Genomic DNA, 27,317 nt, shown 5'->3' with positions numbered 1-27,317 from the left:
ATTAGCTCGGATGTGCACTCCTTAAAGCTGAAAGCAGCAGGTACTTTGCAAACAAGCCCAGCTAGAGGTAGCTGAATATTACAACTCACTGTTAGCAAGTCCCTGCTTCATTGGTTTTGCTTTTGTAGACACATGTCCCATATTTTCCCAATTATGTTGGCTACGTGCTTTCCACTGGTGTTGCAATAGGAGTTACAGACATCTTTGCATGGCATCTCCAACCGCTTGTTTTTACTTTTCCTTCTTTGAAGTGCCACTGATTATTTATGACCCACTCAGGGACTCAAAAGACTTTCCCTCCATAGAGGCCTCTACATGTAAACTGAAGTCTGTTCCTAGCAACAGATTATTATTACTCATGCTTTCAGTCGAGCCAACATCCCAAACAGAAACAGCAGATTTTTATCTTTGGTGAGTTAGTCCAAAGGAAGTACAGCTCCACAATGCAGACTAATTGAAGACCCTTTTCCTTTTTGGTTATCAACAAAGATCTCTGTTTATTTCACATTCAGAAAGTAACATGCAGAAGTGCAAGTCCTGAGCCTCACTAAATGCCACAGAGACACCTTCTTTCTGTAAACTATCTTTCTGTAAGTCTGTCACAGCCTCCCTAAAGGCAAAGTGTTGGGATCCAAACCATGATAATATGGCCTAAAGAATGATCACAGAAAATCCCTTAAATCAAGTTGGTTTGAGATTTTGCTTTTTTACAATGTTTTTCTTTTTCCCTTCTCTTCTGAGGTGCTCACACCTCCAGTTAAGTCAGAGAAGTTCACACGGCACTTCAGTTTGATGGTCATGCTTTGTCCTCAACACTTCATTAACCAAGGTTTCACTGTTTTTCCACCCAGTCTGCAGGATGTGGAGGGAGATTTGTTTAAAGCATGCATTTTCCAAGACCTTTGCACTAAAATGCTCTCTGTTATTAAGGCCCTACTCCACACTGAAGTTCATCCCTTCCACATTCAAAATGCTTGCCAATGTTGCTCCTGTGGACTGTCTACAGCTGGAACAAGATCACAAAGCAAATGTATCGATCCTGTTCCCTTCAAAGACATACTCTTGGGTAGCAATGAAGAGGACAGCACCAGTGACAGATCTACCTTGACTTACTCACTTGAGCTGAAAAATCCTCTCTGTCTGTCAGAAGAAAATAAGTATTTGTCATCATCCAGTAAGCAATAACAGTACATTCTTTGCCTCTTCCTGGTGGAAGGGCTTCCATTACGTTTCCATCACTTTGAAGGTGATAGGGAAGAGAGGCTACAGCCTTCTGATCCTTCATAATACCCTATAGCAGTCAGATGGGTATCAGCTAGTCTTTTAATAAATGGTATTAGGGTATGTGGTATTAGAGAGACTATGCATTGCCTGGGATAATGCAGAAACAAGTCTGGCCTTGGGTCTTCTTAACCTGTCAGTAGCTGGAGATGAAGGAATCGAAAAGGAAAAAGTTTGGAAAAGGCTAAACAACTCTGCTCAGAAAGAACCAAACCCAGACAGTGTTAGATCTTGCAAGAGATTCAGAGATGGAGACAAAGCTACAGCCCGTGGCCACAGAAATAGTTTCATGTGAACTGACACAACAATATGCACATGTAAGGACTGCTCCAAAGAATAAGAGCTGCAAGACCAAGACATCTCTTATTAGTTTATTTATGACAACCAGCAGCAGTACATTTTTGTAATCCAAGGACTTCCCAGTGATCTATTTATAATTTTTGGGAACGTGCCAGGACAAGCATATGAGTATGCAAAAGCCACAGCCACTTTCAGGCCAGCAAATGTTGCTGGTTTGTCTTGGATTTAAACATCAGTCATATTTCCTGTCACAGAAGCACGATTCAGCTCCTCATTGCATTAATCAGTTTTAAAATGTGGTTAGGAAAGTGTCAGTCTTGATCTTCTTCGGTTTTTTTTTTTTTGAGGGGAATAGCAATATATCAGTCGTCCTGGTACAATTACACAGTTTGAAAACTACAGTAACTCCATGCTGCTGTTAACACGCAAGAAAAACGCTTTTATTAACAAGACCTACTCCTCATTCACACACTCACAAAAGCTGACCCATGGAGGTGCACAGTGCATTTGTTTGCCCTCAGAATAAGAGCCTTTCTCACATTTATCTGCTCCCAGAAGGAAATGCAGTGCCAAAGTGTGCTTTCCTAAAGTTGGACAAAACATTCACTTTTCAACTGGTTTGTGCGTTTTCCCACATCGTCAATAAAAACCAGGAGTGCTCAGAACTCAAAATCACAGTTGTTAATGTAAAAAAAGGGAGAGTGATGGATGCCTGGAAGCTCAGAAGGTTGATGCTATGCCCCTCACCCCAGGGTACGCTGCTATGCGGGACGCCAAAAATACCACGGTGACTTCATGGCTGCATCGAAGTCAAGGGTTTGGGGGATGACTCAGTCTCCAAAACACACAGCCCATAAGTGCATCCCAGCCCAAATCTACCTGTGTGAGGCTCAGAAGCCTCTGTGTGCAAAGAGCCATGTCAATGATGCGGTATGGTGCTGCAAGGCTGGAGCAGAGCAGCTTTTCCAAGGCAGGGGCCTTTGGCAGGCTCCCCGGCACGCCAGCCACGCCGCAGCCCCAAGGCCGCTCCCCGCAGATAACGGGGCTGCACGGGAGGGTTATCATCAAAACACAAGCTGGGTCAAGATCCGAGCTACACCTGGGAAGCGCAGGGCAGAAACATGACCTCTTCCGACCCACTTGGTTAATGAGGCAAGCGTGCAACAATGTAACAATAGCTGTCCTTTCACTGCTACTAGTCCTTCTCCATTTTCACACAGGCTCTTGGGTCCAGGCGAGGCCAGTAGCCAGGCACGGGGCTCAGTAGCCATGCTCTGCCCACCCTCCTTCAGGCAAGGGGAAAGTGTGCAGCGTGGCTGAGGGATGCAGACAGACCTCTGACTTCCAGGCACGCAGTTCCCATCGCAAAAGCAAAGGGCTGCCTGCAGCTCATCATACCCCTTCCTCAGAGCTTCCTGGCTCCGAGTCAGTTTTTACAGTGGAGGAGGGAAGGGAAGGGGGAGGGAGTCGCCTGCAATCAGAGTAAACTTAACTCTCACGCAGAGGACTGCCTGATCAGAACAAACTGAAAACGCTTCCTGCTTTAGCCAAGCTAGAAGCATTGCAAGAAGTTCTTTCTCTTTTTAACAGCTGTGCCTTTCCTCCAGATCGCAGTTGAAATTCTTTGGTTGATGTTTTAACAGAGACTCACAGCCATTAACACTGGGGCCACTTAACACCGTGTAAGAGGCATTTAAAATAGCAGCATATAATAACTACACCTGCTCTGCCTTAATGACGTGATATTCATGAGAATCAGGCTCCTAGTAATATTCTGCCTTTGAAGGAATACAAATGTTTCCTTTCCACTGCCTTCCTAATTCCCTTTTACCCCAAATAATGGAAACAGTCAGATGGTTAACAAACAGATTATTCTGTTGAGCAGAGCTCTCCTAGGCAATAAAAGGCCTGGAGTTTCTCAATTAAATCATAAGGATGTTCTTGTTCAGAAAGATCTTCCTGAAGAATAGTAAATCTGCTCTTCCAGGAAATTAAGAAAAGAGAAAGGCAGGGATAGCAGCAATCTAAAAGCAGGAGTTTTCACTAAAGCAGAAACTTGTTCTTAGTGAGTAAAATCACTGGAAGTGGCACTGCAATGTTTGCACACGGGACCTCCGCAGAGACATTCATTGATGGTGTCAGGAAAGGGGAAGGAAAGTGAAATGCAACGTGTATTTGGGATCCAAAAGAGAAAGGGCATGCCTCACACTAAACCTGTCTGCTCTGGTGGTAATCCTGTAAAGATCATAAACTTGTTTGGATCACTAAATATAGCAGAGGAAAGGAATCCACTGCAAGTAGCTCTCTCCAGCAGTGCTTGCTGTTCAGGCAGAAGGAGACACAAAAGAGAGATTTGTCAAGCAAATGGCAAATGAAGCTTGCCAAAATTTGAAGGGCAAATTACAATTTAAATGATAGGTCCTAGCCTGGCAGCTGTGAATTCTTCAGCTGGTCTCTCAAGCATGTCCAGCTGAGGGTACAGCAATGCAAACTACCACTCTTACCCTAGCACACCTCTGCTGCCTCTCCAAAGAGCAAGGTTTTCACCTCCAGATAACTCTTCCAACTGAAACTTCCCTCTTGAAGTGCTAGTCATAATCTTGATTATGTGTTTTTCCACCTTCTGCCCCACACACTTGAAGGTTTATGGGCAAAGCAGCTTTCTTACAAGTGCAGCCTGCATGCTTGCAAGCCTGTGCTGGTTTTGCACACATGAAAAGAGCCTTGCAACAGTGTTCTCTCCCACGCTGACTGTGCAGGACCCTCCACTTAAGGGGAAAAAGCAGTGCTTCACTCAGGCATCTCAGCAGAGCCTCTGCAGTGCTCTGCAAAGGGAAGCACTGTTGTTTATGGCTTAAATAAAATGTCTTTCTCTTTGCTTTCAAAGAATTAGTTGCCTTTGGGAAAAAAGAAAACAAAAAACAACAAACCACACAAACCTAAATCTCTGTTTTACAGCATAGTTTCAAGTCTGTGGAGTAACTTTCTGTGTGCACTGAAAACCAGGTCAAACAGTGTTATTCTTACCAGTACTGTTGCCAGAGAAAACCAAAGAGCCAAACTGCACACAGACAACCCGAGAGAAAGACCTTGGTGCTATGCAATAACCTGCTAGAATAAACTGTTCTCACTATAAAAAATTAGGGAAAAAAAAAAAACCAAACCAAAAACCAGTTGCAATTGCAAAGGCAAAGACAGAAATCAGCAATAATCCAGACTAAAAGGTGCCTGCCTTGTTTCACACATTCCCCTTCTGCACATGCAGGATGTCAGTCTCCTCATCGGTGTCTGAATTGCAGAGCTGTCAGGCTGCTTTCTTTGAGAATCAGAATTTCCTACAAGGGAAACAAAACAGGCCCAATCCCCATGAGCCCTGTGCGTCTCCCTCTCCGAAAGAAAGCAGTATTACTAACACAAATGTTACTTATGGACAAGTTCTGTCAAGCAACAGAGAATGCACGTTGTGTAAGCAGAGCTGCCGTATCATCCCCTCCTGGGCTGGGCAGCTACAGCAAAGCCATGGCCAAGCAGGTGAGGTAAGCCATGAGCCACGTCTGGCAGCCCCAGCCAGCTACAGCCCACTCAGGCATGTGTCTGTAGGGTGTGCAGAGATGCTCTTCTCCAAGTCACCATCCAGGACGAAACTCCAGCGAGGAGCTGGCGTCTGACCGCCAACCCAAGTCCTTGGAACAGGATATGCTTCAATTTCCTCATGATCCACACATCAACTTTCAGTACAGTAAACTCCTGGGCAGGCTTCTCTGACAATCCTTGCAAGAAACACATTCACAATCACCTCCAAGCTTTTAAATGGTGAAGCTTTCACTAACAAGCATTATCTGTAAAGCCATTCCAAGTCTACCTACACTATTAATAAGGCACAATTGCTCTGCAGGAACAGTGTTTGCTCGCACTTACATTCCACAAGTTTCTGCTTCCTCCTCCATAGGAAATTACAAGGTGCCCTGGGTACTTCACTGGGAAGAAAATTCAGGTTCTGCACTCCTCCAAAACAAAGCCAGCCCTGCTGATACTTCCCTCTTACAATAACAAGCTCTGCTTTCTCCATCCCAGGGGTATTTCATCACCAACATCCCACCCAGTTCTGTGTAAGAAACAACCCTGCGAATGTATCTATTGGACACAGGTTTTTTCTTTAATACAAAACAAAACACAACCCTAAACCTGTCACTCTACTAACTGTGAAACCACTTGTTACAGTCCAAGCAGTTGATGAAGCAGGATGACAATACCAGGAAATACCTGGAATTTATCTTCAATACTTGTTTTTGGAGACTAGCTTTTCTCCCAGCTCTTACTGAACAGCTTGCTCTTTCACTCCTCTCCCCAGTTGTTCTCTCTGAGACCAAATTGCAATTTGTTTCACCTCCTGGAGTTCACCCACAGACCTCCTGAGCAGAACTTTAGGAATCAAATCCTGGCTCAGACAGCACATTCTTTCTGTTTCATGGCATATTCTTTCCCACGTATCAAAAAAAGATAGGAGAATGCTCTGGTGTTTGTCTGAAATCAGAAGTGCACAGGATCCATTTCATACTTGGTACTTGCCTGTACTTCCTATCTCTGTCCTACAAGCAAATTCTTTCTACAAATTCTACTAGACACTCAGCTCATTTAGCAGAAGTCTTCCTGCTGTAAACTATTTCTCCACACAGAAGGAATTTTATCCTTAGCCTGCTCGGCTGACCTGCACAGATAAGTTAGGCTTTTTCCAGAGGAGGTAGTGATTTTTTTCCATGTTGTTAAATGACACAGCAGCAGCAGCAACACTTCAGAGCAGATTAGGTCACAACTCCCTGTTCAGCTCCAGCACTCCCTGATCTTTGTGTTTGTATATGCAATGCAAGGTTTAGATACATCTGTTTAAAGAGTTTCCACACGCCATCTGAACACCACTGAACAATCACACGTGCTGTCTTAGGCCACCCCAAGCCCCAACTGTAGCACGTTTACTCCGAGGTTTAGCATTTGTGACTGAGAGCATTCATCCAATCATTCACACCAGCCCAGTGGATACACAGTAATGCAGCTATGTGCCTGAACTATAGATTTTTGAAAAGAGAAAGGAGGATGAGCGACAGCCTGTAGAATTCAGCAAAAAGCATTCACAAAAAGGCAAGGAGTACCCACTGGGTGCCGACCACTGCCAAGTGCCAGGCAGCCGGTCTCGCCCCCAGGAGAGCAGCAGATTGCAAGGCAGCTGCAAGGAGGATGGGCAGGGGAAGGAACACACCTCTGGGAGCCTGCAGGCGTCCTCACTGCTTCCACCTCTGTCACTAACCTCATGTGCGACCTTGAGAAAGCCACTCCGCAAATCTCTTTTGGCCTCTTATTTATAGCAGGAGGTTGTCTGGCACTGTGGGTCCAGTCCAAAGCTTTTCTGAATCCAGTGACTGACCAGGGCAGGAGGATGGCCTTGAACTAGATATTGCTGTCTGCTCTCTGGTCTCAGGTAAAGCCCTCCAGGCACATCACCTTACACTGAGCAACCCACACAGATTCCGAGCCTGGTAGAAGCCAGGACATGAGGTCTCCTAGAATCTCTTCTGCTGGGATATGAGACACTTTGGCTGAGATTCAGCTCTCCTGACATTAAACAGCTACAAAGGAGATGCTTCCCTGTGTGTTCATTGTTTGAACTCTGCAGAAACAATGGAGAGAAACAGGCACTTCTAGGGTAGTTTGTCCAATGTATTTTTAGATGTCCAGTGCAGTGTGGATGAATCACAGCCCAAAAGTGTTTGCTCCTCTCTAGTGACTACAAAAGGAGTCTGGACAACTGTCTCTCATGCAGACAGCTATGCAGTATTTTGGCAAGATGAACCTCACTCTTCTAAGCTGAGGGAAAGGAAGTAAGCAAAGGAGCACTTCCCTTGGTTTACACTTAAGTGAGAAAGTGTTTCCACCAGAGAAGCTTTATGCTTCTTCTTAAACATCTTGTAACTATACAATATGTATCCACCTTCACCAAGAAGGCTTGGCTTTGCTAGAGCTGGGCAGAGAGAAATCTAATGAAATTCACAAGAGCAAGTGTAGAGTGTTGCATCTGGGAAAGAACAATCCCATGTACCAGCACAGGTTGGGGAATGAACTCTTAGAGAGTAGTGTAGGGGAAAGGGACCCGGGGGTCCTGGTGGGCAGCAGGATGAGCATGAGCCAGCCATGTGCCTTCATGGCCAAGAAGGTCAATGGCATCCTGGGGTGTATTTGAAGGGGTGTGGGTAGTAGGTTGAGAGAAGTTCTGCTCCCCCTCCCCCTCTACTCTGCCTTTGTGAGACCACATCTGGAATATCATGTCCAGTTCTGGACCCCTCAGCTCAAGAAGGACAGGGAGCTGCTGGAGAGAGCTCAGTGCTGAGCCACAAAGATGACAAAGGGAATGAAGCATCTCCCTTCTGATGAAAGGCTGAGGGAGCTGGGGCTCTTCAGCTTGGAGAAGAGGAGACTGAGGGGTGACTTCATTAACGTTCACAAATATGTAAAGGGTGGGTGTCAGAAGGCTGGAGCCAGGCTGTTCTCAGTGATGTTCAATGACAGGACAAGGGGCAATGGGTATAAGCTGGAACAGAAGAAGTTCCAAAGAAACACAAGGAAATTTCTTCCCTATGAGGGTGAGGGAGCACTGGAAGGGGCTGCCCAGATGGGTTGTTGAGTCTCCTTCTCTGGAGACACTCCAAACCCACCTGGACGAGTTCCTGTGTGACCCGTTCTAGGTGGTCCTGCTCTGGCAGGGGGATTGGACTGGATGATGTTTTGAGGCCCCTTCCAACTCTTAAGATTCTGTGATTCTCTGATTTAGTCATTGGACTTGAAGATTTTACCAAATATTCCCACAACTAACATCCCTACACTCATTACAACACATCCCTGCTCACTACAACAGAACATGATGCTTGTGGGGCAGCTTTTATTTCTCTGTGCATCATTTAGGTGTTTATTAACAACAAAAATCAATTCAACACGAAACAGAAGTCTCACTAATGCAAAATGATCGAAACTCACTTCTGAAGCATCCTGGCAACCACTCTGTGGCTAGTTGCACATGAGCTGTTTGCCACAGACCAAGAAGGCATGTGCAGCAGCATATTCATTCCCCTCTCTGCCTCATCCTTCCACTCCATCATTCACCAACTTCTTGTCTATCTCCTGGCCAAAAGATTCACCAAGCTAAACTTTTTTTTCCTGTAAAACCCACATTTCGGCCTCCTCCCTGCACTTCCACTGAAGTAATTACAAGTGCTTTGTTTTCCATCTTATTTGTCATTTCCTTTGATAGAAATCGCAGCCCAAGTCTTAGAGCTCAAATAACTAAAACTATTCTTTTCTCTTCTTCCCCATCCCTGGCCACAAACAGTACCACTTGTATCAGGGTCAGCAACTCCTTACAAAGCTCTCGAGCAGATTTGTGTGGTTGCATTGTGTCAGGAGTTATCAGCAGATAGCAGGAATATTAGAAAGCAAATCTGCCTCCCTATGAGAGACCAGAGACCAAAGTCAAGGCCAGAGACAAGGCTCTGCCCTATTTCCCCTCCTGTGGGGAGATAACAGCCTATGCTGCACTGTTTCCCCAGTGCAACTTTCTGCTCCCTTCCTGAGTGCACAGATGAGCTAAAGAGAAGGGTTTTTCCTCCCATTCCCTCTTCTGTCCCTATCCAGGCCCTCTAGCATCTCCACAGAAGCAACATACTTCATCTCCTGCTGTGAACACTGTGACTTAGGTGACCTGTATAGGCTGTCTTCTCTGTATCTTTGCTAACACTGGGACTTGGGTGCAAACCATGAAGGTCACAGGAAGCTGGCCAGTATTCAGAGACACCATTCAGCACTCCCATGTCCACTCTGCAATCCCTTTACAGACAAAATGTTCCAGACATTGGGAGTCTTTCCCCTCTCAGCATTATCCCAAGACAAAATACTTTTATCCTTCACGGTGAGTACTTGCTGCTGACTCCTTTCATGCTTCACAAGTCAGTCCAGGAAGGGCAGGCAGTGAAATCTCTGTCCTATGGACACTATGGCAGTAGGTATCATTTCCTGCTCCTCCTACAGAAGCTGCACATCTGCATGGGAAGGAGTGGGCTGAACAAGGCCTGTCCCTTAGCATGGACATACCACTTGTGCTCCCAGATAGATACTTATGCTCCAGAACAACTCAGACACATTAGCTGAAATAAAAAACTCTCCCAGACCCAAGCCAGGTCTTGATCCCCACCACTGAGAACAACTGGCAAAAATCAGATCAGCCTGATCTCCCAGTGGCCACTTCTGTCTCAGTTACATGAGTCTTCCACCTACACCAGCCAGGGACAAAATTCAGTTAAAGGAAGATCAGGTGAGAGGTGTATGAAATGTCACCTTTAATCACAGCTTACGGATCCAGCCCTGAAGCATTACTCACATAGCACTCCACACATATAATCCAAACACTTGCATGTTCAAACAGGCACTTTACTGGGAGTTGGTCCTTGCCATTGCTGCCTACAGTTCCAGCATTCCTCCCAGACCACATCCTCTCCCACATGGAGAGTCCCATGACAGTTCAAAGCCAGGGCAAAGCGTGGTGGCACACACGGCCCGTTCCTTCAACGTGAGAAACCACACAGCCCATGGCAACCTGAGAGGTGCCCTCCCACCCTGACAGATAGTGTCGGGGAAACACTTCAGTTGTGGTAAGCAACAGATAAGCATCTCTGCCCATAACCCAGAAAAAGCATCGCAGCTGGTAGGCTTTAAAACCAGTATTCATTGTTCTCCAGGGAAGCAAATAGGGTAAATGGGCTGAAAGACACAGCTTCACTTGGAAGAGTTTGGATGGTCTCTTCGCATCTCTCCGTACAAACTCAGCCATTGAGGGCCCAGATCTAAAACAAAGCTGCAGTTGCTAAGAAAACAGAGCTGCAAACAGATGTCAGGAGATGATTCATGGAGTAAGGGCATATCCCTGTACTACAGATAAACCAACATGAATGAAGCTCTTTATACCTGATCTTCCAAGCTGTGCGTCTTCCTGCCTTCCTTTCTTTCACTCGTTTCCACATTCAGGCAGTGAGGAAACCACGCAGAGCTAAATTCATTGGTTATGGAATTAATTACTGGTAGAGGGGTTTGACAATGCAATCAGTAAAAGGGCGAAACCGTGGCCCATTTTTTCCCCTAAAACAAAGCATTTTTCTCCTGAAATATGAAGCAATTTGCTCAAAAGCCTATTACAAGAGAGAACGTAAAACTCACAGTTAAAAACTGCAAAGGAGCAAGGAGTAACGATTTTTTTTTGTCTTGTTGCTTTCCCTTACACCACAAAACTTGAAATTAACAAGTAGGGAGATAAAGCATTTTCGACCCATTAGGTCATTAGCCGCAGGCTGCTTCTTGAATTGCTTCATTGTGTCTATGCTTAAAATCTTTGCCTGACAAACAAATAATAAATAGCTAGCACACTATGGGACTGGCTGAGTCCTACCGACACCAACATAGCTCTCATTTACTTTAATGAACTTTTAGTCAGATGTAATGTGAGGGGGGAAAAAAAGTTCCTTTGCCTCTCTTACACCATTGTGCTCAAATTTTAACACCATCTAGTATCAACGGCACTTAAAACACAGCTTCCTGAGGTTAGTTGTAAAGAACTGCTTAAATAAAGGTACTTTGATGTATGTTTTTATAGATGGTGAGAGTAAAAAGGGAATTATCATACATTGCTCTTCATTATGACAAAGGGAAGAACAAACATCATTTATACACTTCTGAATAGGTGTGCAGGGTGTCTCCCCCAGAGGGCTCAAACATTGCCACGGCACACATCAGTACAGGGCAACGTGTTTATTGTGGTCACTGCTGATTTTCCATCATCCCTCCCAACTCCTGTGTGTCACTGCCAATCCCTCTCTGCTTCAACTCATCCCCACCGGCATCGCTTGGGGATGCCAGGACTTCCCTACCATCGCATCCTCCTTCCACGCTACCCCTTCCCCTCCCGCTACAACGTGCCTTCTTCTGCCTTTGGAAATCAATTATTCAGGCTGCCCTGATTTCAGTGTGAGGTGGCTGCATGTGTCTGTGGAGTGGAGGATACTGTTAACAGCCTCCACTGGGCTTCCCAGAGCTGTAAAATCTCCCCAGGAGTGGCCAAAGCTCATGACTCACCCACCCGGGTGCCGGAGGCCATGTGTATCCCTTCTGCAGGTATTGCGTTTCACACAGAGGTATAAACAGACGTGCCTGCCAAGCTACGAGTTTCTTAGCTTGGCCAACAGTCACAATAAGAAACCAAAATCCTGCTTGCAGCACTAAGTTTTTATCTGTCCTGTGATGGGAGATCGACCTGAAAGCTCAGAGGAAGGAAAATGTGGGAAAGAGGGAAGACAAGACACACGGGACACGAGGCACTCTGAAAGAGGGAAGCAGAGGATTAAGGAATACACAGTCACTGGCTTTGAGAAACTCTCAAACTAACTTACTCAAAGTTTTTTTCTCTGTGCATTTTGAGTAACCTGAGGACTGTGCACCTGCTCTACCTCCAAATTCCTCCAGCGGCTATCAGACAAAATAGAGAAGAAAGAACAACCCTGTTCTGAGGTTACAAGGAGAGGACCGAGTCTGGCTTTAGTCAGGGAGGTGAAGGGAGGATTAAGAGCCTTCCCTTGGATCCACACAAATAGAGCACCTGACACAAAGACAGCACCAAGTTTTACAGACCGAAAGCCCCACATGCTGTGTCCCGTGGGACACAGTAACACACATCTGTAATAAATGCTCCGAGAGGAAAGAGGAGGCTGCCAGGAGTCCTTGAAAGATGGGAGAGCGGGAAGGCGGGAGGGAGGATGACATGTAGGAGGGTGGAGGAGGGGGGAAGAGAAAGGATTCCATGTGCAGTGGGAAGAACAGAAAACACGAGCCCTCGGCAGGCAACGTTTTATGCAGGGCAGTATCTGAAGAAACGCCCGTACTGCCTGTGGCCCTCGCAGGACAGTAGTAACTCCCTTTCTCTCTGCTGAGAACTTTGTCTGAATAACTATCCGCCATCAGTTTCCAAACACGTACCGCAGGAGATCACAACTTCGCGGGGATAACCCAAGCACCCGCGCAGGACGCGGAGCTGCGGGGAAACGCCGCTCACCTGCACGCCCCGTCCCCGCGGGCTTCGCGTCCCCGGGCTCGCTCCCCACCCGCTCTGCGCTCGGCCGAGGCGACGCCGCGGGGCTGGCACCGCCCGGGCCGGGCCCGGTGGGGCGAAAGCTCCCACAACCCTCGGCTCCCGCCGCTGCCCCGCTGTCGTGTTTTTTCCCGCTTTCCCGGGCAAAAAAGCGGCTGCGAGAGGAGGGGAACCCGCCCCGGGACCACGGTCTCCCCGCGTCCCCCGTGCAGCCGCGTCCCGCGTGGAGCGCGGGCGGTGCCGAAGGTGAAGCCGGCACCGAGGGAACAAAGGCGGCGGCGGCGGGGAACAAAGAGCGGCAGGTACCGCCGCGGCGGAGCGGAGCGGGGGAGCGGGGCCGGGCGGGGCGGTGGCAGCGGCGGGGCCGGGTCGCGCAGAGCCGCCGCTCCCCGCACAAAGGCGCAGCCGGGGCCGCGCCGCAACTTCCCGCGGGCGGCTCCCTGCGGGGCAGACTCACCGCGGGCGCAGTCCCGGCATCGGCATCGGCGGCGGCGGCGAGGGCGGGCGGCAGGAGGAGGAGGGACCGGCCGCTCCCCGCCCCGGTCGCTGCCAGCGAGAGAGCGAGCGCGTTCTCCGCCCGCGGGCGGGAAGGCGGCGCGGCCGAGGCTCCCGCGGCCCGGCCCGGCCCCCTCGGCTCGGCCCGGCCCCGCTCCGCCTCCCCTCCCGCGGCGGGAGGGCCCGGCGTGCCGGGGCTGGGGGGAGCTCCCCGGGGCAGGCAGCTGCTGGCGCCGGAGCTCTGCAGCCTCCCGCCGGGCCGGCAGCTCCCGCGGGGGTGCGTGTGCCATGGGGTGCCCCGGCGAGAGCCAGAGGACGGTCCCCTGCTTCTCGCGCACTCCTGCCCTCACCAGCATTCGGTTCTGTGCTTGGGATTTCCCGATGTTTTCCGTCCCAGCGCTCACCGGGACAATGCTGCTCATTCCACCCCGTGGAAACGGCCCGGCAAGGCCATAAGTGCTGTCTGTGTCCGTGTGGCTTTGGGCTTTTTTTCTTATTGAAAGTAAGAAAACCTGTATCTTGATAAGAACCATGTTCTGCTCTAGGAATATTTGGAGTCATAGGTGATACAAAGAAATAAAACGCTTTTGTGTTGTCACAAATCCACAGTAGCCCCAAACCAAACTTAGGAGATCTGGAACAGAAGCGTGCAAAAACTGGAAACCTCTCCAGTTCCTATACAGCCCTGCCCTCACCTCACACACAGATCCCAGGTACAAGCTGCCTTCCCCCTCTTTCATATTCAGGCTCTTTCCCGAGCTCCAGGGACAGCATCGCCTGGCCTCGCCCAGCTGGAACTCAGAAATGGAAAACGAGGGGCAGCTATGTGAACATTGAGTAAACTGGGCGAGTGGGAGTAGAACTTCAGAGGAGAGTTTTGCAGGGGGGAGAGAAAGAAATGTCTTAGATTTGTTCCATTTGATACTCGATAGCTTTTGCCTGTAGACTTCACAGAGTGATAGAATACAAATTGAGACTGAGGTTTACTTTGCACACTCAGAAGTCACACGACTATCCAAAGAAAAAAAGTAACTTCCCAAAAGCCACTTCCTGCTAGTGCTGATAACACTGAGCTTCTCCTCAATCTGTGCTGATAAAACATCAACTAACTCAAAAAAGTGGAAGCAGGAGAAGTCCTGTATTTGGAGGCTACAAAGCCAAATGTGCCTACTTACTCAAGCTTCTCTTTATACCCACAGATGTGTCTAAAGAAGTTCTGGCAGACTGGGAGCTCTGATTTTCTGTGAGGTAGTTTTTTTCTTTTCCAGGCAAAACTGAACCCTGCACCTTCTTGTGTGCTATTTCAGCTGGAGCCTGAGGACATGATCTTACAGAAGCATCAGTTGAAGCTGGTTACAACTGCACTGCTCTGTCTTGGCAGGCACCTGCTCCAATTCATGCTGTCCTTGCACCACATTGACCTGTGAGTGCTCTTTGTACTTTTTCCCTTGTTTTATTGAGCATTAATTAGTGTTTGTATAGTGACAGTTGTCTTTGATACTCCACAGACACAGCTTGAAGGCAAAGTGGTGCATTCAGACTGTGCTGTAGTTTGCTAACTTCTGTGCTGTGGTTGCTCTATCACAGATTCTCCAAGGGAAACAAGCATTTCTGACTGGAGACTGCCCCTGACTGCCAGATAGCAATCTTGTGTTTAAGGGAGAAGATACAATATCAAAGCCAAGCAATACTACTTGAATTATTTCAACCCCCTTCTTGAACACTTTGAGGCTCCTCCACATGCCACCAAATTCAGCAGGAAAAGCCTCACAGAGCCTCGACCTGTAGTGCTGTGGAGAACATCACCTCACGTTACCACTCCGTGCCCTTGCCGCTGGCATCGCCCTGCCGTGAATCACACGGCTCCTCAGCCTGGTGTACATGGCACTGCAGGCACCTGCCAGACTGGGTCCCAGCCCAAGGGGCTTGTTTTCACTTAAGTTATTCATTTCATAACTAGCTTGTAAAGCACTTTGAAGATATGTCACTAAGCATTACGAATGCTAAATGGTGTTATTGGGCAGGCATAAGGCAAGCAATTAAACAGTAATACCATTTTAAAAAATGTGCAGGACACAAAGGTAGAATTAAGTCACACAGGCTTAGTTTATATCTAGTTCTTCCTTCTGTTGATCACTGAGAAGAGCCTGACACTCTCATCTCTCCTTTTACACACAGCCTTCCAGCTAGGAACTGCCAAATCAGAGCATCATAAAATAATTTCAGTTCAAAAAGACCTTTAAGGTCACCAAGTCCAACCACTCACCTCACAGTGCCAAGCCCATCACTAAACCGTGACCCTCAGCACCTAAGCTGTGTGTCTTTTAAATACCTCCAGGGATGAGGACTCCACCACCTACCTCCCTGGGTAGCCTGTGCCAATATTTAATAACACTCTCAATGAAAAAGTTATTCCTAATCTCAAATCTAAACCTCCCCTGGTGCAACTTGAGCCCATTTCCTCCTGTCCTGTCATTTACTATTGGAAGCCCAGTGCTCAGACTCATGCTTTGATAGGTGTGTGGGTGCTGCCTGCAAGGCTAGCAAACGACTGCCAGGGATCAGTCCTTGTGAAGGTAAGGAGCTGGAAGTTGTGTGATGAGGGCTGTCACCTACTGCCCATGAGTGTCCAAAATGAGCTGCCTGGATGGATGCATGAGGCACTGAGGAAAAGACCAGCAGAACAGCACTGCAGGCTACAGCCAGCAAACTTACTGGTGAAGGTAACTGTGGTGGGGATGAGAAGCCCTGACAATTCCCATGTGCCACCTGAACAAGTATATGATCAGTTCAGCAGTGTGTCTCATCCCAGCCTTCTCACATCACCTTGAACAGCAGACTCACAGAGCTGGGTGTCCCTTGCACAAGGCATCCAGGTATCTGGCACTTGCAGGTCCCGTGTGGATGAATGGCACCAGTTTGACGGTAGAACATCCCTTCTACAATGCAGAATTTCCCTGACTAGATTCCAGCATCAGAGGGAGATCAAATGTCCCAAGTCCATTGGATAAAGTGCTAACTCTGAAGGACAGTGATGGCTGTGTGAATTAAGTTTGTTTGGATACTCCAAGTCATGTTTGTTCTGTGGTCTGCTAGAATAAACCTTTGGCTTAGTGACCCTTCTCTTTCCCCTGCATTCAACTCCCTGTGCTGTGCTGGCACGGTGTGTGCACTGGAGCTGGAGCTGGGAGACAGGTGAAAACTACCCCAAAAAAGGAATACTTTGTTTTCATCTGTACTGGTCCCAGGATCTGGTTGTGGTATGAGCACAAGGAGGTATGTCAGCACAAGTGAGGGGGCAGCAGGATCCAGCACAGAGACAGGAACACACAGCACAAGCTGGAGCCCGGAACAGAATGATACAACAGGAGAACAAGGGACCAGCATCGCACCAGAAACCTCAGCCTTCATGCCCCATTGCTCTTTGCTCAACCCATTCCTCACAAGAGGGAGCTGGGAAAGCAGAAACTCACCTTTGGACTTTCCTACCTTCCACCCTGCCGGTGCAGCAACACTGAGGATATAAGGCTGCAGTTTCGCAGACATGCTGTTTGGTGGCAGCGTTTTTAAAGAGTGGTTGCATCATGCTCCCTCCGTTGTGCTGGTGCAGCTCTCTGTACTGTTGTGTCATTAAACAGACCAGGATACTGCTTTAAAATGGCAGCACCCTCCCCACCTCAGTTATTTTTACTCTGGCTCAGTTCCAAGGCACAATTCACCTCATCTCCACCGAGGTGGAAATGGAGGAAAAGGACTGGAGTGGGAAAGTGTAGCCAGAAGCAGGTGAACAGGGGTCTGCCTAAATCCACAGTGCTCCTCAAAAAATGCTTATGGCCCAATGCCTTGGGGAGACTTTCTCTTTAGCAATCATGGGCAACTTATTTGTCAGAATTAGGGAGATCAAAAAAGAGGAAAGAAAGGTTGACTCCATTTAGACACCTGCAGCATTTGCATACTATTTTCCTCTGCAAAACATAAAAGGAAACCTGACTGTAATCACATTAGAAATGCTCTCATTTAATCTAAAGATTTATGTATAACACTGTCTCTGCTGTGTAAGGCAGCAGTCCAGGTGACCAGTTAGGCATGGACGCTGCCTTTAGCACCTGACTGTTCCTGCTGAAGTCAGTGGAAACACTTAGATGGTTAAGGTCGCATGTGCTTAATGCTTTGTTAAGTCACCAGCTAATTTAAGGACAGAGAAGCATAGCTCCAAAGAGAAAAAGGTTAATAGCACTGAAGTCACAGCAAATCTGTAGGAAGTCTCCTGGAATAGGTTCATAATTAGTAAATCTACATTTCTCAGTGTTAATATCCTCACGTTTTCTTCTGTTACCTTTTCCCCCTGTTTTTGCCTGTGCTTCCTGGCCAAAGACAGAACAAACTGGAGGCTTCTACACTTACAAATTAGTGCCTGAACCTTTTAGCAGCATCCAGGAGCCTGCATCACGCTTTTGAGTCTTCCTATTCAGCACTGCATGAGTGAAGTGTTTAAGGGTGTAACTGTCCTAAGGTAACCAATGCTGAATGCTGAGGGATGACCTCATTCATGTTTACAAATATGTAAACAGGGTGGGTGTCAGGAGGATGGAGCCAGGCTGTTCTCAGTGATCTCCAATGACAGGACAAGGGGCACACTGGAACATAAGAGGTTCCAAAGAAATACAAGGAATTTCTTCAGTGTGAAAGTGAGGGAGCACTGGCACAGGCTGCCCAGGTGGGTTATTGAGTCTCCTTCTTTGGAGACATTCAAAACCCACCTGTACAAGTTCCTGTGTCACCTACTTTAGGTGGTCCTGCTCTGGCAGGGGGGTTGGACTGGATGATCTCTCAAGCTCCCTTCAAACGGTTATGATTCTGTGATTCCAAGTTTTTCAGAGCAGAGGCATCAGACTTTGCTCATACAGGGGTACAGCCTAGGTTGAGGACAGGCACCTGCAACCTGAAATGTGCAGGGCTCATTTTGCTCCATTTATAATGTGGCACTGTGCACGAATTAAGGTTTCCAAGTCTACATTTTCCCACCTCCCCAAGCACCAGCTCCTCGGTTACAGGTGAGATGGGTTTGTTATACAAAGAGAAACAACTTCAGGTTCCACCCTGAAAATTACAATGAAAAGCTGACCCCCTCCCAGCACTTAACACCAGCTGAGTGGAGCCTCTCAGATCACAGGTTCTTACTGAGGTTCCTCTGACCTGTCCAAGTTTTGCTTCAGGTACTTAAGTGCCTTTATGGATCACACTTGAAGCCTCACATTCCTGATGGGCTTAGCAGATATTGTTTTATGAGTCTGTTAGACCCCTGATAAGACTAGGTTAAGGACTTAACAGACCTTTAGGAGTCTCTAAGACCTTGATTTGATCTTATTAGTAAACATAGGGAAAGTTTTTGGCTCAGAGTTCCTTTATCTTAAAGCACAAAACCTTGCCCACTTCTTTTCACTTGTATTAGTCAGTCTAATAAAAAATATTGCCTCCTGTACCCTTATACTACAGTGTATTTGTAAGAGCACTGTAACGAGCCTGCAGCTGAGACCACACCAGCCCCATCAGCTTCACCCATCATGCTACAAGATTGGCTGGTGCCTCCCAAGCACACTGCATCCCACCAGCAGTTTGGCATTTCAGTTTTGGCTCTGTTTTTCAGAAGTTGGGTGAGAAAAACTTGCCAAGAAACACTATATTTGGCCAACCACAGCAGAAGTTGGAGAAGTACCGTGTAGTAGTCAAATGCCAAGTCTGGATTCAGGAACCTTCAGGACATAAGAGGAAATAATAGCAGCTGGGCAAGCAGTTTCTCTGAAATATGGGTCCCATAGGCCAGCTGCAAGCTCCAGTGCTTGTAAAACAAAACTAGGCAGCAGAAGGGACCCAAGGGCTTATGCATTTTCATTTGATGACCTTCTCTCACCCCTGAAGCCCCTTCTTTGAGGCTCAGACAAGACCTGCAGTAGTTTCACTTGGAGCAGCAGCTCCTTTAATCTCTTGACAGCCTTTCGCTTCTTTGCCACCTCCAGGAAAAGACCTTTTCTCCACAGTTGCAGGTCTTGATAGCTCTAGGACACACCTGGGCTGAGAGCTGCAGAAATCATATCAGCACTTGCCTTCTGCTCATGTTATGCCAGGCACCCTTGTCACACTTCCATCACCAGGGTAAGGCATCCTTGGGCAGCTCTCCAGCCGCAGCAGTGTGATTTGCACTGAAACACCTACACAGGTCTTGGGTGGCTACAGCCCATTTTCCATCATGATTCAATGGAGAACAAAAAAGCTCTCAAGAGAAGGAAGTGGGGCTAAGGCTTCTTTAGAAGTAGGATTTAGTAATCCCAATCACCACCTTTAAACATCAGTGCCCTTGGGCCCCAGCCAGCCCTCAGCTCTGTCAACATCTTTACTGCCAACTTTACTAACAGTCACACAAATGTAAATCTAGTGTGAGAAGAGGATTAAGTCCATTCTGGTTTTATGGCCTATGAAATGTCTACTGCCCTGGTGTCACTGTGCAGTGATACATGAGACAGAAAAGGGGAATTCAGGCTGCTATTCCGTTTCCAAAATTTTAAAGGGAAAAGTGTCACTCCAGAAACTTTACCAGGCAGTGAAGTGCATAAGCACACGAGCTTTCTTCTAAGTCAGAAGCCTGTACCTTACCAGATGTTGGCCAAAGTACTGTTTGGATTTTTTTTAAGCAAAATAAGATTAGCAACAGCAATTGTCCATGCATGAAAGTTCAGGATTTTGTCTGCATAGGGATTAAAGCTCAGGCGAACGCGAGCCTGGCTGGATACTGCCCTACTCTGTGTGCTGCTTTCACTTGGGATGAGACCTGGGTGTGGGGGGGGACTATTTAGGAAGCCCACTAAAATGAGTATTTCTGGAAAGGGGCTACTTTACCATAACATTTATTATTTATTATTTTCTCATTTATCCTGGTCTCTAGTTTGAAAGCCTCATTCAGTCCCTTTCTATGTAAAGTTGCCATTGTCTTCGGTGTAAGATTTTCTGGGTGATTGTCACTATTTTTGGCCTAGGGGAAGGATAAGGACTATAACCCCAGACTGCCCTGACCCTTAAAGGCACAAGCTGATAGCATTTGCCAGCATGGGAATCCATCTCCCTGGTAGACACTTGCATACACTTCTCTGCTTCATCTTTCAGTCCTCCCAGGGAAAATCTCTTGCAGATCAGAAAGAAAGGCAGTGCATGGCAGACAGACTGCAGTGACCCCTTGTTTTGGTATTTAGTGCTGTTTGTTTTGGCATTGCGGATATATTTAGTAAATCTGTTGTCATTTGTGTGGGGACAGCTCCCATATTTTGAGAAATGTTTGCTGTCCTCATCGCCCAGAGCCCTTAAATTGCTCTTTCATTTATGCACTGGTCTATTTTAAAAGCAGTGTTAGGAGACACATCCTCTCTCTCAAATCCACTGTGAGGATCCTGAGTGCAGTGGCACAAGTGACTTTAGCCACGTCCTCTTCTCCTGAGCAAATGATTTGGTATTTATCTGTAAACAGCTTTCCCAAAACCAAGGGAAATGCATTCTAAATAAGGCACTGTTGAGTTTTCTGACTGTAACAGATTGTCCCTTGAAGTGTGGCCCCAGCCCCCCAGCAGTATCACGCTCCCTGCAACAAACCCAGCTATTTTTGGGCATCAAGGCCATGATGCCAGGCACTGGGGGACCTTCTGCTGTGCAGTAGTGCATGTACCACCACTGTGTCATGTGTGGGCAACCGGCAGCCACACGTCGGGACCGCTCACGGATTTGCTTGTTCATCCTCAGCCTGGGGCTGTGTGCAGTGCTTGCAATTTCCAGGAGGAAAAAACAAATATGTGACTTTGCATTTGGCCCAAACATCAAGTTGTTGGCAAACAGCAGCTATTCTGACATGTCAAAGAAAGGGAAGGGTAATAACAACAAAAATTGCTCCTACCAGCACAAAACTGGGGAGAAATTAGTGGGGTCAGTGCAGCGTGGCTGTCATCCCACCACAGCCCCTGCAAGGCTCCACAGGAAAGACCTCATGACTCCTCCCCACAACTCTCCATGCTTTTGCAGCCTGCCATCCTCATCCTGGGAACGTTGAATGTTGAACCCCATGGCTGACCTGCTGGCATGAGCTCACCCACCGTGCTGGCTGCCAGCCCCAGAGATGAGCCCCGCTCAGAGGCAGCCACTCACATCTCCTTCAGTCAGCTTTGGGCTTCCTCAGCCTTGGAAGGCTGCAATGACCTCTTGTTCCCTCTACCAATCAGGATTACTCCTCTCATTATCACTCCTAAATAGCTCCTGATATGGGCTTGTCCTGCAGGAAGTCCCAGATCTCTTACTCAGATACACATTACCAAGATCAGGTCTTGGTGTGCAACCTCCTCCAGCTTTGGGCACCAGAGGAAGCTGCTGGATATCTGCCAGCTGCCATCCAGTGAACCTTTGGCCCTTTACTCTGCAGAAATAAAGTGAGTGCTTTTTCCAAATGTTAATTTCTGGAGAATAGTTACAGATCCATAAGCCATTGCAATATATTATCAAGTAACATATACTGCTTGTGCTGGAAAAAAACAAGGTCAAAGGAGTACACCTGGTAGGTATAGCAGAAATTTTGTGATGGTTGCAGTTTGGCTGGGAGTCGTTATCATTAGGGTTTGTAGTCCATAAAATCCAGGACTCTGCTGTGGCAAAGGTATATATCACTGCCTTTGGCAGAAAAAGGGTGAGAAGAGCCTGTACACAGCCCTGGAGCTGTTAGAGGTCATTGCAGGTACCCAGGCAGGAGCTTGCTCCTGTGGAAGCAGGTGGAGGTTGGACCTGTTCAAGCTTGAGTTGTTTGAATTGATGCTTGAGTTTGGTGGGCAGGGAGAAAAATGGTCCTGGTGAGTGTCTAGAGTAAGACAGGAGCAGAAGAGTCCCCAGAAGAGCAGAAGCTCACTGAGAAGGAGCAGGCCAAAGAGGAAAATGTGGATGTGAAGAGCAATGAAATCCTGGCAGGGCCAGGTCTCAGGTGGAAGGTGGCTGACACAAGACCTTGCTGCTGCTGTCCTTCCCCACCACCTCCAGCCAGATGGTCACATCTCCTCTGCATCAGGACTGGCACTTGTGGGAGCCATAAATTCCAGCTTAAATGACCCAATGCAGCTGCAGAATGGTCTGGAAAAAAGAGATGTAGTTGGTTTTCACTTGGCTGGCTGGAGCCAGCACAGAGGTCCATGGTTGACAGATCAGAGAAGCGGGGAGCAGGCAGGGCACAGGCTGCAGATCCTGGCAGCTCTGCCCACACAGGTGAGCATGAACCAGTGTTTTGTTTAAGCTGATCTAAGTGGGGCGGTCACAGTAGCGTGCTCTCATCCTGAGCTGCCCCAGCCACGTCCTCTTCTTCCGTTTTGCACCAGATTCAGTGATGACAGCCTGCAAGGGTGAGTCAGCTTGACTAGCATATCCAACTGAAAACTACTAGGAAGCCTTTCGTTACAGAGAGTGTGGTCAAACCCCGGTACAGATTTTCTAGAGAGGTAACTGACACCCCAAGCCTGTCAGTCTTTAAGAGGCATTTGGACAATACTCTTAGCAACATGCTTTAAATTTTAGTCAGCCCTGCTCATGCAGTTGGACTAGGTGATCACTGTAGGTCCCTTCCAACTGAAATAATCTATTCTATTCTACTCCTTCATGGAGGAACTTTCTGGGATGCTTCTGATCAGATCAGCTTATTGAACAAACTCATCCCATGGCCACGTCATCATTAGATGCAATGCAAAGGGAGTATTGTGGTTTTGTGATGTAGCTGAGCCCATTTACCTGCCCACAGTCCCCAGGGTGCAGTCAGGTCCCTGTTCCCCTCCCCATAACACTGGTCACTGGGCAAGACTGCAGTGCTGGCACTGGAACCCACTGACCATGGAGTGATCTTACCTTTCCGGGAGCTGAAGCAATCAACAGCTAGTTGCAAAACATAAAATTAGCTTCTGTCTGGGTTGCTTGAGTGCCCTGACTCACTGTGCCAGTGAACACCAAAGTGAAGGATCACAGGAGCTGGATTTGATGGTGGTTTGATGAGCTGAGGCATACCCTAAAGCCATCCCTCCAGAGGGACCTTGCAGCAGTGGGACACAGCAAGACCTGTCGTGCCAGATGGCAGGCAGAGACTGATGCTGGCAAGCAGATGTGCAGTGAACTGTCCTGACTTGTGCAAGGAAGAAACATGCAGCACAGGGATCCAGATGTTTCACCAACCAGGAATGAAAAGCCAGGTCACGGTTTCTCCAAGAAACACAAAACAAGCTTCAGGCAGATGTGCACGAGCAAGCTGTATTTCTATAAAAGAACACATCCTTTAGGACAAAACTAAACTCTTGCCAGTGAAAGCAAAGGTAAGCTGGATGTGGAAGAGCATATGCTTGCTGAGCAATGAAACAACTCATCTGTAAGTGCCAGATGGGCCCCTAAGAAAGCCCTGTGTGACAGAGAGGCTGTTATGCTACCACCACCATGGACTAAACAAAAATGTAAATCTCTCCTGAGTTCAAAGTATTACTCCATGCTGTTTTAAAAACAAAGTTCACTGCCTAATTTGGCTCCATGTTCCTTATTCATTTCAGGCAAGTCTAAAAGTGAAACGTGAATGGGGTAAGAAGCCAGAGCTGAAATGCAAAGAGAAGTTGTTCATTGCTGATGTTTAGTTCATGCCATTAAACTTTCATTTGCAGTGCTACTAATCTTTAATTTTCATGACAACTTTGAAAATCCATTATAATTATAATTTAATGAAAAAGCTGAATCCAGAGATGTAGCTGCAAAAGGGTAATTGCCTACTGTGCATTGTGTTTAGAAGAGGCAATTAACTATGCATTCCAGGGATGGATTGAAAAGATTAATTTTAACAGTGACAGAGTTCAACAATCAGAAAATGTTCATTTTAAAAAGCAGCCTGGTATTTTTATTTTCTTTTCACGTTGGATCTTCATAGCTATTTCAGTTTTTAAAGAAAGATTTATTTCAGTGACTGTTGGAATTAATTTGATGTGAATAACCAGGAGGGTACCTGTAGCTTTCACTTATTCAAGTGAGTCTGTATCTTACAGGTATATATTCAGTTTCTTATTTATCTTTTCAATAAAACTATAAGAAATGGTGAATTATGCTTTTAATTTTTTTCAAACAAGATTATTTTTCACTTAGATCAGATTGGATGGAGGTTGGGTGCAATTAAAAATGAGTAAATAAGTGTTTTAAATAGAGGAAAATAGAAGCTTTCTTTACAAAAATTCAAACTAACTGATTTATAAAATGAAGGAGCATTTTCTGTGATTGGATTTTGACACTTTTTCTGGATTTCGAGATTTCAGAATTGCTAGCTCCCACCCTCTTCTTAGGTAAAATGAAGAAAACAAGTTTTCCTGCTTATTCAATTGTCAATTAGTTCCTTGAGCTATCCTTAACCAGGTGACTGAATAAACTGAAAATGCAACACGCTCTTTCTGCTGCTGCAGAGCAGGCTCCTGTCAAAGCCAGCTCCCTGCTTCGCGCCAGCATTGGCGCCCTCAGACCAGAGCACCTTGTCAGGAGATCAGCACCACAGCCTGAAGTGACTTTATGGCTACTTCAAACTGAAGCACTTGTGAGTCATATTTCATTATAAATAGCCTAATTTCCAACAGAGTAAATACAATGGAACAACTGGAACAACTGAACAACAACGATCTTAGTGGTTTTTGGAGAGCAGCGGCAGGCGCTCCGGTAGTCGGTGAGCACCCAGTGACATGTATCACCATGATAAAGCCTCCTGATGAAGGTAAAAGAGTTTTTGGGGCAAATCATGGAATGGTCAGGGTTGGAAGGGTCCTCTAGAGCTCATACAGTCCACCCCTCCTGCTAAAGCAGTCCCACCTTGATCAGGTCACACAGGAACACGTCCATGCAGGTTTGGAAACCTTCAGAGACGCAGCCTGTGCCAGGCTCCCTCACCCCCACAGCAAAGAACATTTTCTTTGTGTTTTAATTGGAACTTTTTGTGTTCCAGCTTACATCCATTACACCTTGTCCTGTTGCTGGACACTACAGAAAAAAAAGTGTCGTCCCATCCTCCCAACATCCACCCTTTAGATACTTGATAAGGTTGATAAGGTTTCCCCTCAGTCTTCTCCAGGCTAAAAAGCCCCATGTCTCCCAGCCTTTCCTCATAAGAAAGATGTTCCAGTCCCCTGATCATCTTAGTAGCCCTCCACTGGAAGGAAAAGCCCTCTCTCTAGAGGCTCCCTGTCCCTCTTGAGCTGAGGACCCCAGAACTGGACACAGGACTCCAGATGAGCCCTCACCAGGGCAGAGTAGAGAGGGAGAAGAACCTCCCTTGACCTGCTGCCCACACTCCTCCTGATGCATCCCAGGATGCCATTGGCCTTCTTGGCCACAAGAGCACATTACTCGCTCATGGTTAGTTTATTGTCAACCAGCACTCCCAGGTCTCTCTGCAGAGCTGCTCTCCGTAGGTCAATCCCCAGCCTGTACTGGTACAGGGGGTTGTTCCTTCCCAGATGCAGGACTCTGCCCTTGCCCTTGTTGAATCTCATGAGGTTCTTGTCTGCCAGACTCTCAAGCTGGTCAAGATCCCACTGAATGGCAGCACAGCCTCTGGGGAATCAGCCAGTGCTCCCAGTTTGGTGTCAGCAGGGAACCTGCTGAGGGTACATTCTGTCCCCTCATCCAGGTCGTTGATGGTGTTGAACAAGACTGGCCCCAGAACCGATCCCTGAGGAACTCCACTGGCCACAGGCCTCCAATCTGACCGTGTGCCGCTGATCAGCACGCTCAGGGCTCTGCCATTCCCGCAGAGCCTCCTGTCGCGGGGTGTCTCCACGGGCAGCGGGACGCTGTGTCTCAATGAGGGCGCGTCATTAAGCGCTGTTAATTAGGGCCCACGCGATCCGCAGAAGCGAGGGCGACATCTAGCGGCGGGGACGCGTGTGGCTCCCGCCGTGGGGGAGAAGGCCGCTACCGCTGCGGCCCGGGCGCTGTCCCGCTCTCGGGGCGGGTTTCTCCAAGCTCGAATCACCACCGCTGGTGCTAGCGGTTGGAAAGATGCCGACAAAGAACGCTGTGAAAGTCTATACCAATGATTTGTAAACCCTACGAGACCCCGAGTTAATGGGGAAGAGCCAATACACGGCACCCAGACCGGCCCCGTTGTTTTTCACTCTGTGTTAAGCATTGTGGAATCAAACCTCATTCTAAAAACTGAAAGGTTAAAGCAGGAGAAGGAAGGTTGAGCTTAACTGTGTGTTTTCCCCGTTTTGTACTACAGAGATTAATGCTGTATGCTTATATCAACACGGACTAGAGGTACAGTGCTGCTCTGCAAGGACACCTGATGCGAGGCAGACTACCAGGTAAACCTGCTGCAACCAGAGCCAGAAAGGACAGGCTGAAAAACCAGGAGAGAGCTGTGCATTTAAAGTCTATATTGCTTGGTTTTAAGTCAAAATGCATGAGGTCTACCTATAAGCATCCAGTTTGGAAATGACTGAATGACAGAGCAAAGCCTTTAGGCTGTGAGAGTTAACATTTTCTCCAAAATCCAGCTTTCCTACAGGAAATATGGAAGCAGAAGTGGCTTCCACGGCTTTTCCCAGCAGAAGGGCAGTGAGGCAGTATTGGCAGAGCTGCCTGGTCCCACAAAGTAAGCAAAGAGCATGTACTGGGAATCCATAAAAACTCTTCTTTTTCAGTCTTGAATTAGAACAGAACCAAAGAGGGCATATTCTCAGACAGTATGTAGAAAAGAATGTCTATTTTTCATTGACTTAAGGAAATTCCTTAAAGAGATTCCTATGGCTTCTACGAAAATTTACCAAAAAATCCCTGGTTTTTGACAAACAAAAAATTTAATCAAAACCTTAAACCATGAGTTAGTTACCCAGACAGCTAAAGCATTCCTCAGTTTAGGCTTGTTCATTAAAACCTAATGCTGATAGAGAACTCTGGGGTTGTTCAGGATTACTGTAGTGTTCAGCCTAAATCTCAAAAGTAAATACTTGACTCATGTTTTTCTTCTCTAGGAGTGCATTAAATAGGC

At 47.3% G+C, this 27,317-nt stretch overlaps 1 protein-coding gene across 2 annotated transcripts in view; it reads right to left on the bottom strand.

Moving 5' to 3' along the window:
- Positions 1–13,302, bottom strand: part of SYNE2 (spectrin repeat containing nuclear envelope protein 2) — a 199,214-nt gene extending 185,912 nt beyond the window's left edge. For both annotated transcript variants that reach the window (XM_061998801.1, XM_061998802.1), the window contains exon 1: positions 13,212–13,302. The gene's annotated coding sequence lies outside the window, so the exon portion shown is untranslated. The remainder of the gene's footprint in view (positions 1–13,211) is intronic.
- Positions 13,303–27,317: the final 14,015 nt, after the last annotated feature.

The sequence above is a fragment of the Colius striatus genome, chromosome 6 (assembly GCF_028858725.1).
Source record: "Colius striatus isolate bColStr4 chromosome 6, bColStr4.1.hap1, whole genome shotgun sequence".
Lineage (NCBI taxonomy): Eukaryota > Metazoa > Chordata > Aves > Coliiformes > Coliidae > Colius > Colius striatus.
Note: the sequence above shows the minus strand (reverse complement) of the source record. Positions and strands in the feature narration are given on the sequence as shown.